We start from the raw sequence: 15,644 nt of genomic DNA, 5'->3' as shown, positions 1-15,644 counted from the left end.
CCAGCAGAAAAGAAATGAAATGAGAGAATCCCCAGCAGAAAAGAAATGAAATGAGAGAATCTTGTCAGTAACACCCCAATCCCCAGCTGAAAAGAAATAAAATGAGAGTCTTATTGGTGAAAACCTTCACAGGCACCATAAGGCGACGAGAGTTGAGAGAAACGAGAGAGTCTTATTAGTGAAAACCCCTCGAAGGGCACTATAAGGCGACAAGGAATTGAAAGTGGACAAACGAGGTAAGGTTGACAGAAATGATCCGATCGAGGCATCAAGCAGAACAAAGATGTTGATTCGACAAAAGAATTGGGTTGCGGGACTATTTGAAATGCAAAGTAAGACCATTAGAAAGATTGAGTGATACAATATACTGGGTTGATTAAGCCGAAATGCACGACATGATCATTGAGATCGGTTACACCATTCAGATAAGTCCTTTTTCTTTTTTCTCTTCAAACAATTCTTTAGGAAGATTTTTCTTTTTATCTTTTGAAGTCATCATCTTTCATTTCTTTTGGTTAAAGATATTTATGGTAGTTTGTTTTTAAGAAGGATTTTCAAAGCCAACTACCAGTCGCCAACATGGGACAAGGTAAATGGGGATAATACAGGCCGAAGATAATGTGACGGGACAAGAAAGACGTCATTATAAGACCAAATGACGGATTGCTCTAAGATGCCGTGGAAAGTATGGAGTAAAGGTGAAAAACAACGATTGAGAAGTAGGTGGATACAAAAGCATCAAGAAGATCGAAAGTTATCAGCCAAGTTTCAAGACGGTCGAACAACGCAAAGCATGGAAAAAGGAAAAAGGAAAACCATCCCCAGCAGGAAGGTCCCCCATGTTTTAAACTAACAAATTTTCTTTGATTTGAAGCAGGGACAGGAAATGTTATTGATGACGGAAAGACATGCCACAAGAAAGATTGTCAGACTGGGGCAGAAAATTTTCTCTCATTTTGAAAATTTTCTGGAAGTCTAATACAAGTTTGGTGAAAAGCGGTATCCCCAGCAGTTTTCGGGAGAAGGCAAAACAAGTTTCAAAGAAAGCAATTTCAGGAGGAGAATAACATATTTTTGAATGAAACACCGGTGTTATCCCCAGCAGTCTTCAGAGGAATGAAACACCAGTTTTGAGGGAAGCAGTTCTGAAAGAAGATGATTGAAGAAGGAAAATGGTTCAGGAGGCAGGAAGGAACAACGGCGATAGAACGCATTTTTAAGAAGTTGTTGAAGTCAGGAGCCCGCTTGGAGAATGGAGGTATTATATTTTTAAGTTGTGTTGGAAGTCAGGAGCCCGCCTGGAGAATGGAGGTTGCTATCATTTCAAGTTGTAGACGAAGTCAGGAGCCCGCCTGGAGAATGGAGGTATTATCTTTTTAAGCCGTAGTAAAAGTCAGGAGCCCGCCTGGAGAATGGAGGTGTTATATTTTTATAGTTAAAGTCAGGAGCCCGCCTGGAGAATGGAGGTAGTATATTTTTAAGTCGTTGACAGAGTCAGGAGTCCGCCTGGAGAATGGAGGTGTTATATCTTTAAGTTGTTGATGAGGTCAGGAGCACGCCTGGAGAATGGAGGATGTTTTATCTTTAAGTTGCTGTTGAAGTCAGGAGCCCGCCTGGAGAATGGAGGCTGTTTTATCTTTAAATTGCTGTTGAAGTCAGGAGCCCGCATGGAGAATGGAGGCTGCTTTATCTTTAAGTTGTTGATAAGGTCAGGAGCCCGCATGGAGAATTGAGGCTGTTAAATTTTAAGTTGTTGTTGAAGTCAGGAGCCCACCTGGAGAATGGAGGTTGTTTTATCTTTAAATTGTTGTTGGAGTCAGGAGCCCGCCTGTAGAACAGAGGAGTACATTTCAAAACAAGTCAGGAGCCCGCCTGTAGAACAGAGGACTACACTCAATTTCAAGACAGAAGTCAGTAAAGCGGAGGGTTACAACAAAATATCCCCAGCATAAATTCCGCTGCAAAAATCAAAAGGAAGACTACAAGAGCAAGTTTGAAGATAGATAAGATGTTGTAATCCCTAGTTTAGTCTAGCTTCTTGTTTTCTTTTAGCACGGTGTAATAAGAAGGTCGGAAAGCAGTAGTAACAACATGCAGCAGTAGTAACAACAAAATTGCAGTCCCATGGTAGTCCCAGCTACCAAAACTTCCCGAACTACATTAACCTGATTCCCTTTTAGCCAAGTATATGTAGGAAACCTTCGAAGTAAAGGTTCGGTTAAATTTTTCGAAAAAAATGCTTCACACGGAGTAGTCCAACGGGCAAAAATCGCTCGTAAGTCGTATCCGCTCACCTTATCTTTGCACGAAAACCCTTCATATTTTTGGACAAAGAGGGCAGCTGTGAGCACGTGATTTTTGCTTCACAGAAACTACTCCGAAAAAAAATAAAACAAATGTCTTTTAGGTACAATTTTAAGAATTTGCGTGGCATCTTTGGATAATTGTTTGTATTTTTGTCTGTGAATGTTTATCTTATTTTAATTAATTAAAAATACAAAAATATATGTTGCATGAACATTTAGGATTTAATTGTGCACTTAGGAATTAATTGAACCATGTTTTGTTTTTAAAAAATCACAAAATATGTATTTGTTGCATTTTTGCCATTTTATTGTCCAATTGTGTGATTTTGTTTTTTTATTAATATTTAATCTTGGCTGTCAATTATTATTTAGGTTTAATTAATATTTTTAATTTAATTTTGGTTTTACAACTTATTTTAGAATTTTTGGTAATTAGGAATTAAAAAGGAAAATAATAGAAAAGAAAAACAAGTGAAATAAGAAACACATTCGGAACTGGGCCATTTTTTGGACCCAAAATCAGGCCCAAAACACCCCATTTACCCGGTCCAATATGCTTGATCTCTCAGATGACTCAAACGACGCCGTTTAGGCGTCTCAAATCTGAACCGTTGATCAAACAGATCAAACGGTCCAGTTCAGCCCCAACATTGGTTCAAACGACACCGTTTCAGGTGATTAAATCTGAACCATCCGTTCCTTTTGATCTAACGGTCCAAGGCTTTCCCCATAACCCGGTCCATTTCACCCGGGCCGACCTAGTCTCGTAGCATGGCCAAACGATGTCGTTTCCTATTAGTAAAATGATCCAGGCCGTTGATCGTGATTGATCCAACGGCCAAGATCAAACGCCCCCTCCCGTATATAACCCTAATCCTTTACCCCACGCCCTAAACCAAACCCCCTCTCACCCCATCGTCTCTCTCAAGCTCAAAGACGAACCAGACCAAACCCTAGCCGCCATTGTTACACCTTCGCCTGAAACCCGGCGGCAACAACGCCGCCGGTCACCAAATTAACACCCCTAAGCCATCTGACCACCCTCGTTACAGATCCGTTAACCGTTTGCCTCGAATCAACCTCTAGCTTCTCGAATCTTCAATCGAAGATTCGAGCAGAACCTAAATCTACCCCAACCAGTCCCAAACTCACACCACGGCACCCCCTGACCTCCCTCGTGCCCAAAATACCTTTGGCCTGGTTCGAATCTTGCTAGAACCATTCGAACCCCAAATGGAACCAAGACCCCTATAAAGACCAAACCTGGGTTTTGTCCGAAATTAAAGGAATTTGGGCGTCTATTCGACCTTAGTCGAGGTGTTCTCCGTTGAGAACACTCGATTAAGGTCCGTTCGACCTCAAAAAGTTCGAGTCAAGAGTTCGACCTGGGTTCGTCTAGTTTCTGTGTTGTTAAGGTATTTTTCTTTTTTTTCTCCTTTCTCTCTTGTTCCATTTTTGTTACGGTTAATTGTGTTTAGTTTAGTTATAATCCAGTTTTGTTCATTGCTTCTTCTTCTTCTCAAATCAGACCTTCTTATTTGGTCGAGTTTGCTTCTATTCATGGTCGAATATATGTTATTAGCCATATAATCTGTTAGTTTGTAAGTTCCCTGTTTTTGTCAATACCACTCGAATCATTTGTTGGTCTGTTTGTTCTGATTGTTTGTTGTTAACTGCTAAATATTATAGCCTGTGTAATCAATTGAATAAGCATCGTCGATTAGTCTTTTAGGCTTGAATGTTATGTTAACATGATAATAGTTCAACCTTTGGTTCATACCAGTATGTTTACCATCCTGCATCTTGTATATATTTGAATTAGAGTTGTGTTTGCTCATTCCCTGTATTTGGTTTGACCTCCTGTTCTTTATAGTTGTTCGCATGAACTTCCCTCCTTGATTCATATTGCTTCAGTTTTGGCTTGTATTATTGAATTCCTGCTCAATCACTGGGTCTTAGTTGATCAGGATTGGTTCCCAATATGATCAACTCATTCCCTTTGATTGATGCCATGTTTGAAATGATCTGGTCTTCTGCTTCGAATCACTGTGTGAATTTGATAGTGGGAATTGGTTTATAGCTGTAGTAATTTAGTGATCAATTAGAAATTAGTTGTTAGGGTTACAACTTATAGAGTTTTAATAACAGATCAATGAAGCTTAGGGCAGGGCAGTAATACACAGGGGTTAAGGGGGTAATTTTGGGATTTAATAGGTCTGCAAGTGGACTAACTTAAGGGTCTGTTCAGTGGATAATAGATACCATTAGTTTAATATCAATGGGGAACATAACATGATAGTATGAGAGTTAATAGGAATACTATAATAACCCATAGTTTTGATTGAAACAATAGGGAATAAGGCATGCAAGTGTGGGGAACAAAATAACTTCAAACAAGAAGACATTAAGTAATGGGATTCAAAGGGGGATGGGCAGTTAGAATCTGATAGTTTGAAGGCAGAGATAGCAGGCCTGTTTTGGGTTATAAATAGAGTCATTTAAGACAGATTGAGGGGCTGGTTCTTTGGGGAGAGAAATCAGTTTTCTTTCAGTTTTTTTTTTCAGAGAGTCTAGGCTAGATTTTTAACATTTAAGAGTTCAGTAATTTGAGAGCAAAAAAAAAGCAGGCTGGTTTTTAATCCTGAGAGGTTCAGTGTTTGAGAGCGAAGAAACTGAAAAGTGAGGTCTTTTCTTTTACTGCTGAATATCAGAACTAGTACTGTTACTGTTTCATTGGGTGTTGCTGGAATTCTGCTGTTTTTTTTAAAATCTGTTACTGGTTTATTCTGTCGCTGTGTTGCTGGTTATTGTTGTTTGCTACTGCTCTGCTGATCCTCCTCTTCTTATTCTATTGCCTATTACCATGTACACTTTCGAATCACACTGTGATGTAGTTGTGAGATGTAAAAGTAAAAATAAAATGCTCGAGTAGTGGAGTACTTAGTGCATCTGTAATTTAGTAGATAAATAATAAGTTGTATAGTCTATCTTTATAACTCAATGAAGAATGTGGACTGTGGAGTTTGTATTTGATAAGGACTGTATTGGACCATTAATTTGCCTTTCTTAGTTGTAAATTTAGTAGTTTAATACCAACTTCAGTAGCATAGAATTAAAAAATCAAACTTCCAAGTTAACTGTGCTTTTCCCGAATAGTTAAGCATGCACATTATTGTCAAACTGTTTAGTTAAATAAGTGGAATAAGATGAAGATAGCATGAGTTTGTTCTATTGAACCTGCCTGTTTAAACTTGTTAGTTTCACTAGCTATAAAGGTTTTAATATTGTCAACAGTAGGTAGATAATGATTGTTGGCAGCCCATTTGCTCAAAAAGTTGAAATATCGAGTTTGGCTTCATCATGAAAAGCAATTGGCAATAGCCTGTGCATGTTAAATCAGACTCGAATCCGCTTCTTTGAGTCGAACGCTGAACTTGGCCCGAATAACGCATGAAATCTGGTCGTAGGAAACGGGCCCGATCACAAGACCATCCTTAAAAATCATACAATAGAGTTAAGTAACAATTGGTTGGGGACCTTCATTTTGTGTTTAGAGACGAACTTAATAGAAAAAATGTAGTCGCTTTAGGATCGTCCTTTTAAAATAAACTAGATGAGCCTCGCCAAATAAAATGCACAGATTGCGGGGCCTTCACAAATGTATGTATTAATTACTTAGAACTCGGGATCGGCCGCTTAGCAAACTTCACGGCCATTTCCCAAAAATAACCACGCGTTAGTCTCTTTAGCGCGTACTTTAAATAACATTACCTTCTTAAACCCGGGTGCACATTTATGTGACCCAAATCCAAATCTCAACGAAGTCGAAATGTGTCGCTAATCACGGGTGCATTGATTGTGACGTGGTTCGAGATGCATTTCCACGACGTTGCAAATTCTTTTTTTTTTAAATAATGAATGAGACGAGCCTCAACAAACAAAAAATACACAAGTTGCGGGGCCCTCTATACGTGTTGGTAAAATTGCTTAGACTTCGGGATGGGCCGTTTAGCAAAATTTCACGGCCTTACCCAAAAAAATGATACGCTAGTCGCGCCTTTAATAATTTACTTTCTTAAACTCGGGTGCACATTTATGTGACCCAAATCCAAATCTCAACGGAGTCGAAATGTGTCGATAACCACGGGTACATTGATGTGACGTGGTTTGAGATACGTTCTCATAACGTTGCAATTCTCTGTTAAAATAATAATAATAATAATAATAATAATAATAATAATAATAATAATAATAATAAAATCGGTAAAGAGTTAAAACTTGCATATAAGCTCATCATTGTTAAAATCAGATAAATAAGTCAAATGTGACAGTTCAGCGACCGTGCTAGAACCACGGAACTCGGGAATGCCTAACACCTTCTCTCGGGTTAATAGAATTCCTTATCCGGATTTCTGGTTCGCGGACTGTAATACAGAGTCATTCTTTTCCTCGATTCGGGATTAAACTTGTGACTTGGGACACCCTAAATCTCCCAAGTGGCGACTCTGAAATAAATAAACAAATCCCGTTTCGATTGTCCTTTAATTGGAAAAACTCCTCTGCGCCCCTAGGGCGCGAGTAAAAAGGAGGTGTGACATTAGGTATTATGTTTTACATCCAAATGCCTCTATGAAATATTATTGTATATATATCATCGTCACTTCCATCTTCTCCATCAAAATCTTTTCTCATACTATTGCCAAAAGAGCATGCCATTTTATAAAAATGGTGTACAAAATAGAAAAGATTTCAATGAAAAAGATAGAAAGTGAAGATGCTCGATACACAACTTCTAGTATCCAGAACGTATTGGTTCGATTAATCTGTAATTCTGAGCTACACAAGAGTATAATAAACTTTGCGCTATATAACGTTTTAGTTGACAAATTGATTAGTAAACGAAGACGGATGATCTTTTTATACTACTATCGGCCACGAGAAAAAATTCGAAATAAATATTTCATTTGGAAATTCATTTATGATTAGGAACAATCAGATTTGTATTGTATTCTAGATCCTGCAGTTACCATTTTTTAGAAACAATATGCTAATTTTTTCTTTATTATTTTCTGTTCTTTAGAAGAATTTTAGGTAAATCATTAATAAGACATGGTATCATATCTTGACATACTGAGTTTTAAAGTTTCTTATACTAGTACCAATTAAATGTGATTACCAGTGTGAAAAGGCAAGTGTTAAACTTTTTTGGATGGTTGTTATCTTTTGTATTGTATCGTATTGTTATTTTAAATACATGTTTGTTTTGATTGTACTTAAATTTTATTGTATCGTATCATTAAATCCATCGTTAATAACGACGAAAAGTGCCACCTTATGGAATCACAAATTTGGTGTGGTGGCATCGTTAGCTTATTTTTTTCTCTTATCTTGCCCTTCCTTATTATTAATTAATCATATTTTATCCTTTACCCTACTTTTTATATAATAATTCTATTCCATGTCCTATTTTTTCTAAGTAATATTGCAAGTTTATTCTTCATATTGTTGGTGCGTGACATCATAAAACGTCGGCAAATAATATAATCTATCCAAAGGTTGTATTAATCAAACAATATAATACGATGCAATATAATACAATATGATACGTTATAAAACGATATGTAACAACAATTCTAACAAGCTATTATTGTGAATATATGATTACCTAACGTATGTTTGAACATATTATTGGATGGAGCCGATTTTAGGGTTTTAAAGTGTACGAACTATCATTACTAGAAAATTGCGAAAACCTTCCGGGAATGTCTATCGAAATCGGTCAGAAAACTTAAAAAATTGACCGATTTCCAACCGACTTTAATATGTCGAAATAAGGCTGGTCGGTAACAAATAATGACCGAAGACGTCGCAATTTCCGACCAATTTCGGCCGGTCAATTAAATTTCACAAAAGATCAAAAAAGAAAAAATCTACGGAAAAATCGACCGAAGTCAGTCAGTATTTCTAATTATGTAATCAAAAATACATTGTCTGAGAATCGAACCGGGGTCGGTACTGTGGCAAGATACTATTTTACCACTAGACCATCGGTACATTTTTGTTTAAGACTTTCTTTCCTTTTATTTGTATTCTTTAATTGTATTTTTGTGCGAATAACCAACCGATAATTAAAAATATAAAATTACCGATCGAAATCGGTTGGTTTTTTAATATGACCGGCCGAAATAACCGACCCATTTCGAAAAAACGGGAAAAACTATCTGTCATCCTACTCGAACCTTTGTAGCCCGAGTTATATAGCTGACTATGAAAAAGAGGGTTCAAGATATGGCCTATGAGATGCTCATTTAAAACCTTTGTTAGGAATCGTAACACTCTTTTGTAAGATTGGGGTGACTACTTCTAAGAAGCATTAATCCAAATAGCCGCCCATCTAACTGCTTAAACTAAAAATATATAGTGTATGTATAATATATGCCTCATTCATGTATTATATATGTATAATTGTGTAAAACTATTATATAAATTATGTATATGGCTAGAAAAAGTAAATAATGAATATGATCGGCTATTTGGGTAAAGATCCCTTCTTCTAATACTCCGTCCAGCCCAAAAAGAATAGAATTCCTTATTGGGCCAATTGCTGAAGAAAAACTCGACCCAAATATAGTTGGTCGTTTAGCCTTACTATTTGTAAAAATAGCACAAGCTAGCCAGTTTTCGGACCGGTCATTCAAAAATAGCCAGCATTTACAAAGTCATTGAAAAATAGCCACTATTTTGCTGCAACATGAAAAGTTCCAGCACAATATACTGGAGATTAGTTCATTGGTGCTCCAATCTCTAGTATATTATGCTGGAACTCCAACATGCAGTAAGTTCCAGTATAATATACTGAAGATTGGAGCACCGGTGCTCCAATCTCCAGTATATTATACTGGATTATTTTTTCGGATTTTGAACATTGTTTCGTTCAAATTTATCTTTACATGAAAAGTGACTAAATTTTAATTACTTTTGAAACTGTGATTATTTTTGAATGACCACTTGTAAATCTGGCTACTTTTGAATTTCTCCCTTACTATTTAGTATTTATTAAATTCGGCCCATACAAGGCAACAGAGACAGAAGCTATGTTTATATTAAGAGAATCTTAAAAAAATATCCTAAATAAGTTCCAACTTATCAATTTTAACCATTAATTATAGATTTACCAAAAGTAGTCAAGTACAAATAAAAATTGAAAAATCAAATAAATAAGGTTCTTTTTCTCCGAGAATAACACGCAAAAATCTCCGTCCATATTTTTAAGTGTGATTAACAACATTAGATGCAAGTAGGGGCAGCTCAACGGATCTCGTGGCCTAAGGCGAAATCATATTGAAGGGCTTTTAAATTTATTTTATAAAATATTTACACGAACAACAAAATTTATTTTCTAAACAACAAATTAATCATTTAAGAAAATAATAATGAATTTAAAAAAAATGGAAGAATAGGACAAAATATAAAGTGTTGAACTTCGGATGTTGAGTTCCACAATTTTTGATTTGGCTATAATCACAAACAAGAAAAAGAAATAAACGTACATAATATAATAGCTTAAGTTTTGAGCATTAATAGTGTCAAAAATATTTACTCATTCTGATCAATTTAAGAGATAATTGTAGTTTATTCACTTAACTAACACTTAATGGTGAATATCTAAAATAAATTTGTAAATTACCTAATATAATATGTCGAATTATACTAAAAGAAAACCGGTGCATGAATACTTTTGTGTTCATGCAGTTTTAGAGAACATTGTAAATTTTTTTATTATGTTGTTGATATATATAACTTAATTCCTACAAAAACGAATAAAATTAAAATTAAAGAGGGAAGCAAATATACTAAATAATCAGTGAAAAAATTATCATAAACACTTATTGGTATAAAGTAACCTCAATCAAATAAAAAAAATATATTGTATCACTTTTTTATATGTATTTATATAAATTATATAATATATAGTAATAATAAGAAGAAGAATTTAAAATAAATTTGGAGCCTTCAAATTTTGGGGGCCTAAGACAACGATCTAACTACTCAAGCCTTTAGAGCCACCTCTGGATGCAATAATCTAAGAGAAAAAGGACATTTTTCAACGGTTATGGTTGAAATTCATTGGAAATATATAGATGAGTCAATATACATATTTTGAGGAAGATTGAAGGTGATTTGGATAGATTTGGTATCAAAGTTCGAAGTTAAAATTGAATTCAAAAATTCTTCTGCGACACATGTATCAAACATGTACCACACATGTATCATACACATAGGTATATATATGATACATATTTCATACAAATATGATACATATGTGATACACAAATGATAAACAATGTGATACATATATCATTGTTTTGAGCAAACGAACCCGGATCCAAGTTTTGACCATTCTGGTAGTTCCGTATCGTGATTTGGGACGTGGTCACATACCCGAAATCGAATTTGGAGGGCCCTAGATCAAATTATCGTCATTTAACGGAATCTAGAAATCTAAGGCTAAAGATTTCTTAAGTTTAACTGGAGATTTGACTTTTGAGCAAATGACCCCGGAATGGAATTTTGATGATTCCAATAGTTTTGTATGGTGATTTTAGACTTAGAAGCATGTTCGGATTTGGATTTGGAAGTCCGTAGGACAATTCGACGCATTTTGGCGAAAGTTAGAAAATAGAAAAAATTTGGAAAAGTTTGACCGAGAGTTGACTTTTTGATATCGGGGTCAGAATCCGATTCTGAAAATTGGAACAGGTCCATTATGTCATTTATGACTTGTGTGCAAAATTTGAAGTCATTCCGGATTGATTTGATATGTTTCGGCGCAAAAAGTAGAAGTTGGAAGATTTGAAAACTCATAATTCAATTCAATGCGCGATTCGTAATTTCGGTGTTGTTTGACGTGGTTTGAAGCCTTGATTAAGTTCGTATTATATTTTGGGATATGTTGGTATAATTGGTTAAGGTCCCGAGGGCCTCGGGTGGATTTCGGAAGGTTAACGGAATGGAAATCGGACAAAAAGGATTGCTGGAATTTTCTGCTGCAGAAGCTGTCTTGGACAACAACTGTTCGTATAGCCTATTTCGGAAACTTATATCTCAAAATACATAAGGAATATGTAAATTTACAAAACATTAAAGTTGTAGCCCTTGAATCCTAGTTTCCAGAAAGCTAAATCATTCTTTATTCTGACATTTGTACATAAAGTTATGATTGATTGAATAAGGGTTGGTAAAGCTGTTTTGAAATTTTCCAGAAAAGTTTGATGCGAGGGGGCTACTTTGGAAGCTTATACCTCGAAATACATAAGGAATCTGAAAATTTGCAAAACATAAAAGTTGTAGCCCTTGCATTCTAGTTTCCATAAAGTTAAACCATTCATCATTTCAACATTTGTACAGAATGTTATGATAGATTTAGTAAAGGCTGGGACTACCTTTTGTTTTGGCTGGAAATAAGTGCAAGTCGCATTTAATAGATGCAACTTGCCTGGAAAACAACTTATATTCGGGAATTAGCCATTTTTATTAATTTGTGACGATCGTAGAGCTCGGGAAAAGCGATTTTCAACAGATTTTTCAAGGAAAACATTTGGGGTAAGTGTTCTATATCCGAAAGTAATTATATTTCATAAATACATGGTTATATTCATCGTTTAATTCATATTTAAATGGAAGAAATTGGAATTTTTGCAAAACTTTTCAAAAATAAAAAATTAAGATTTGGAGGTCGAGTTGTTTTTGGAATTTGATAATTTTGGTATGGTTGAACTCGTATCGGAATGGGTTGTCGGATTTTTGAGTTTCGCCGGATTCCGAGGCACAGGCCCCACGGGTGAATTTTGAGTGCAATTTCGGATTTTTAATGGAAAATGTAGAATTCCATATGGAATTAATTCCTATAATTTTTATTGATTGAATCGAATTATTATGGTTAGATTCGAGGCATTTGGAGGTCAATTTGAGAGGAAAAGGCACTGCGGAGTAGGATTTTGCTCGAATTGAGGTAAGTAACGGTTATAAGTCTGGTCTTGAGGGTATGAAACCCCGGACATTATATCGTATGACTATTTTGGAGGTGACGCACATGCTAGGTGACGGGCGTGTGGGCGTGCACCATAGGGATTGTGACTTGGTCCGTCCCGCGAGACTGTGGAATTAATTGGCCTTCTGTTTAATACATGTTCCCTCTGTTTTCATAGAAATTGACTATACTTCATGTTAGAAATCATGTTTAGGCCTTATGTGATCACTGTTGAGACCTGCGAGGTCGTGTACTTGCTGAATTAGTTGCTAATTGCTGTTTTGTACTCAGTCATAGCTTTTCTTGCTTATTATGCTTCTGTCTCTTGCTGTTCATTGTTGATGCATGACATTACCTCTGTTTGGGCTGTTTATATGATTTTTGAGAGCCCGAGAGACTGGAGAGATTTATGACCGAGTGAGGCCGAGGGCCTGATCTGTGAGGATATTTATGGGATCGGGCTGCATGTCGCAACATGTTGTTACTGATTTAGGATTGAGTGAGGCCGAGGGCCTTAGTGATTTATGCCACGAGGTGGCTTGTTATAGCGCTTGGGTTGAAGGAGCACCTCCGGAGTCTGTACACACCCCCAGTGAGCGTAGGTACCTACTGAGTGCGAGTGCCGAGTGCTGAGTGACTGAGAGGAATGAGTGAATGTGAGGAATGAGTGATTGTGAGGTTGGAGTGAATGGGAGGACAAAGTGACTGTTATTCTAAGAAAATACATTTACTTCATTACTGTTGCATCGCAGATGTCATATCATTGCTTTGAAAATTATTGAAAGATATTACTTACTGCTCAGTCAAATTTGATATCTGGTTTATTGAGTACGTACTGATGTGACTTAAACTGTTAAATTGGAAGTATGACTACTCTTATTTGAAAGTTATTGAGATAATTGTATTTGCATAGCTCGTCACTACTTCTCAGTTCATTATTTATTTCTATTACTTACTGAGTTCGTGTACTCACGTTACCCCCTGTACCTCGTGTACAGATCTAGACACTTCTGGTCACGGCGATTGCTGATTGAGGAGTCAGACTCAGGAGACTATTGAGGTAGTTGCATGGCGTTCGCTGACCTTGACTCTTCTTTCCTTTCATATTCAACTGTTCTATATTTTCAGACAGTGTTTTATCAGTCGGATGTTGTTATCATTTAGATGCTCATGAACTCAGTGACACCGGGTTTTGGGGATGGATTGTTTAGTATTTTGGAGTTATATTCTGTTCTAAAAGGTTTTATTTAATATTAACTGCTTCCGCCTTTATTTAAAAGTTCTACTGTGTTGAGATGTTGAGTTGAGGCTTGCCTTGTACCACGATAGGCGTCAACACGACAGGTGAGATTTTGGGTCGTGACAGTATGTTTGAACATATTACTGAATGGAGTCGATTTTTCAGAGTGTATGAACTATCATTACTAGAAAATTGCGAAAACCTTCGAGGAATGACTATCGAAATCGGTCGGAAAACTTTAAAAAACCGATTGATTTTCGACTAACTTTAATCCGTTGAAATAAGGCTTGTCGATAGTAAATAATGACCGAAGTCGGTCGCAATTTCCGACCAATTTCATTCGGTCAATTAAATTTCATAAACGACAAAAAAAAAAAAAAATATCTATCGAAAAGATCGACCGAAGTCAGTCGGTATTTTTAATTATCTAATTAAAAAATACATCGTCTGAGAATCGAACTAGCGTCAGTATTGTGGCAGAATACTATTATACCATTAGACCGTTGGTACATTTTTGTTTAAGACTTTCTTTTATATTATTTGTATTCTTTAATTGCATTTTCGCGCGAATAACCGACCGATTTCGGTCGATTTTATTAAAAATATAAAATTACCGACCGAAATCGATTGTATTTTTAAAATGACCGACCGAAATAATCGACCCATTTCGGTCGATTTTCTGAATATTAATTTTAATTTATTTTACATGAAAAAGCGATCAAAGTTGGTCGGTTTCTTTTAAAAAATAAATTTCGCGGGACGCAAAAATAGTTTCCCTCTTTCTTGCTCCAAAATAACCGACCGATGTTGAACGATTTTGTAAAAACAAATTGAAAATAAAATATTTTAAAAAACCGACCGACTTCGGTTGGTTTTTTGGCCGGCTTTTTACCGCGGTCGATTTTGGCTAAATTTCTAGTAGTGATATATGAACTCAAATTTAAAAAGAGAAACTAAAGGATGGAAATTCGGATATTATTTGTGTTTTTCAGTTTCTCGCTACTAAGAGATAGTGAAATTGACACTTTCTCTGTAATTTCCTCTGTCTTTTCAGTAATGCATGTGTCCCGATCCTATTTTATAATCAAATTTTAGACATTATCAATTTTTATATAGTTCTCTTGGATTCTCAACATACATGTCTGTTACTTCTGGCTGATCTTTTTTGCGATCCGTCACCACGATCAGAGGCGGATGTAATATACTAACTGCGGGTTCAACTAAACCCATAACTTTTGACGCGGAGTAAAACTTATATGTAAAAATTTATTAAAATTGCAAAAATAATGGATATGAATCCATAATTTTAAAAATATAATGGGTTAAATGTTAAAAACATTAAAATTGAACCCATAAGATTTGAATCCTGAATCCGCCTCTGACCACGATCGTAGCACTGATCACCGTGATCACAACCCTTCACCGCGATCATGACATAAGGCACCGCGATCGGGGCAATCTATTTCGGCCAATTGGTCATTTTAGCTCACCTTTGGAACATTTTAGGCATTGTATAATTACGGCTGAACCTTATAGTATAAATAGTAAACACCTAATAATCTCATAATATTTAGTTGTTTATTGATGAAGATAAGAGAGTATAATGTAAGGATGGATGAATCTTTTGTTTGCCAATGAATTCCTTAAGTTATTAGAATCTATACTAGTGTGAGTTTTCTATAGACTAGGGTCTCTCGATTTCAATGGAATTTAGTATTTGCTCCTTATAGCTATTATATTATATAAAAATGAATTATACGATAATCGGTGACTAACATATTCTAATGTTAGTTCGAGATCACTAGTTATTACTTCCTCCGATCCACTTTAATTAATTTTTTGAATATATTTATACATATTAAAGAATTTACTTTCTTACATAATTAACAATAAAATTAATTATATTAGTCTTAATTTATTCATTGAAAATATATAAAATACTACTAAGCTCTTAACTGCAAGGGCATTTTTGAAAAAAATAAGTTAATTAATTCCTTCTTGATATATGAAAAACCAAACATTGTGAACCCAATAAGAAATTAATTAAAATGGACCGAAGGAAGTAATG

Source organism: Nicotiana sylvestris, unplaced genomic scaffold (assembly GCF_000393655.2).
Source record: "Nicotiana sylvestris unplaced genomic scaffold, ASM39365v2 Un00100, whole genome shotgun sequence".
NCBI classification, from domain to species: Eukaryota; Viridiplantae; Streptophyta; class Magnoliopsida; order Solanales; family Solanaceae; genus Nicotiana; species Nicotiana sylvestris.
Note: the sequence above shows the minus strand (reverse complement) of the source record.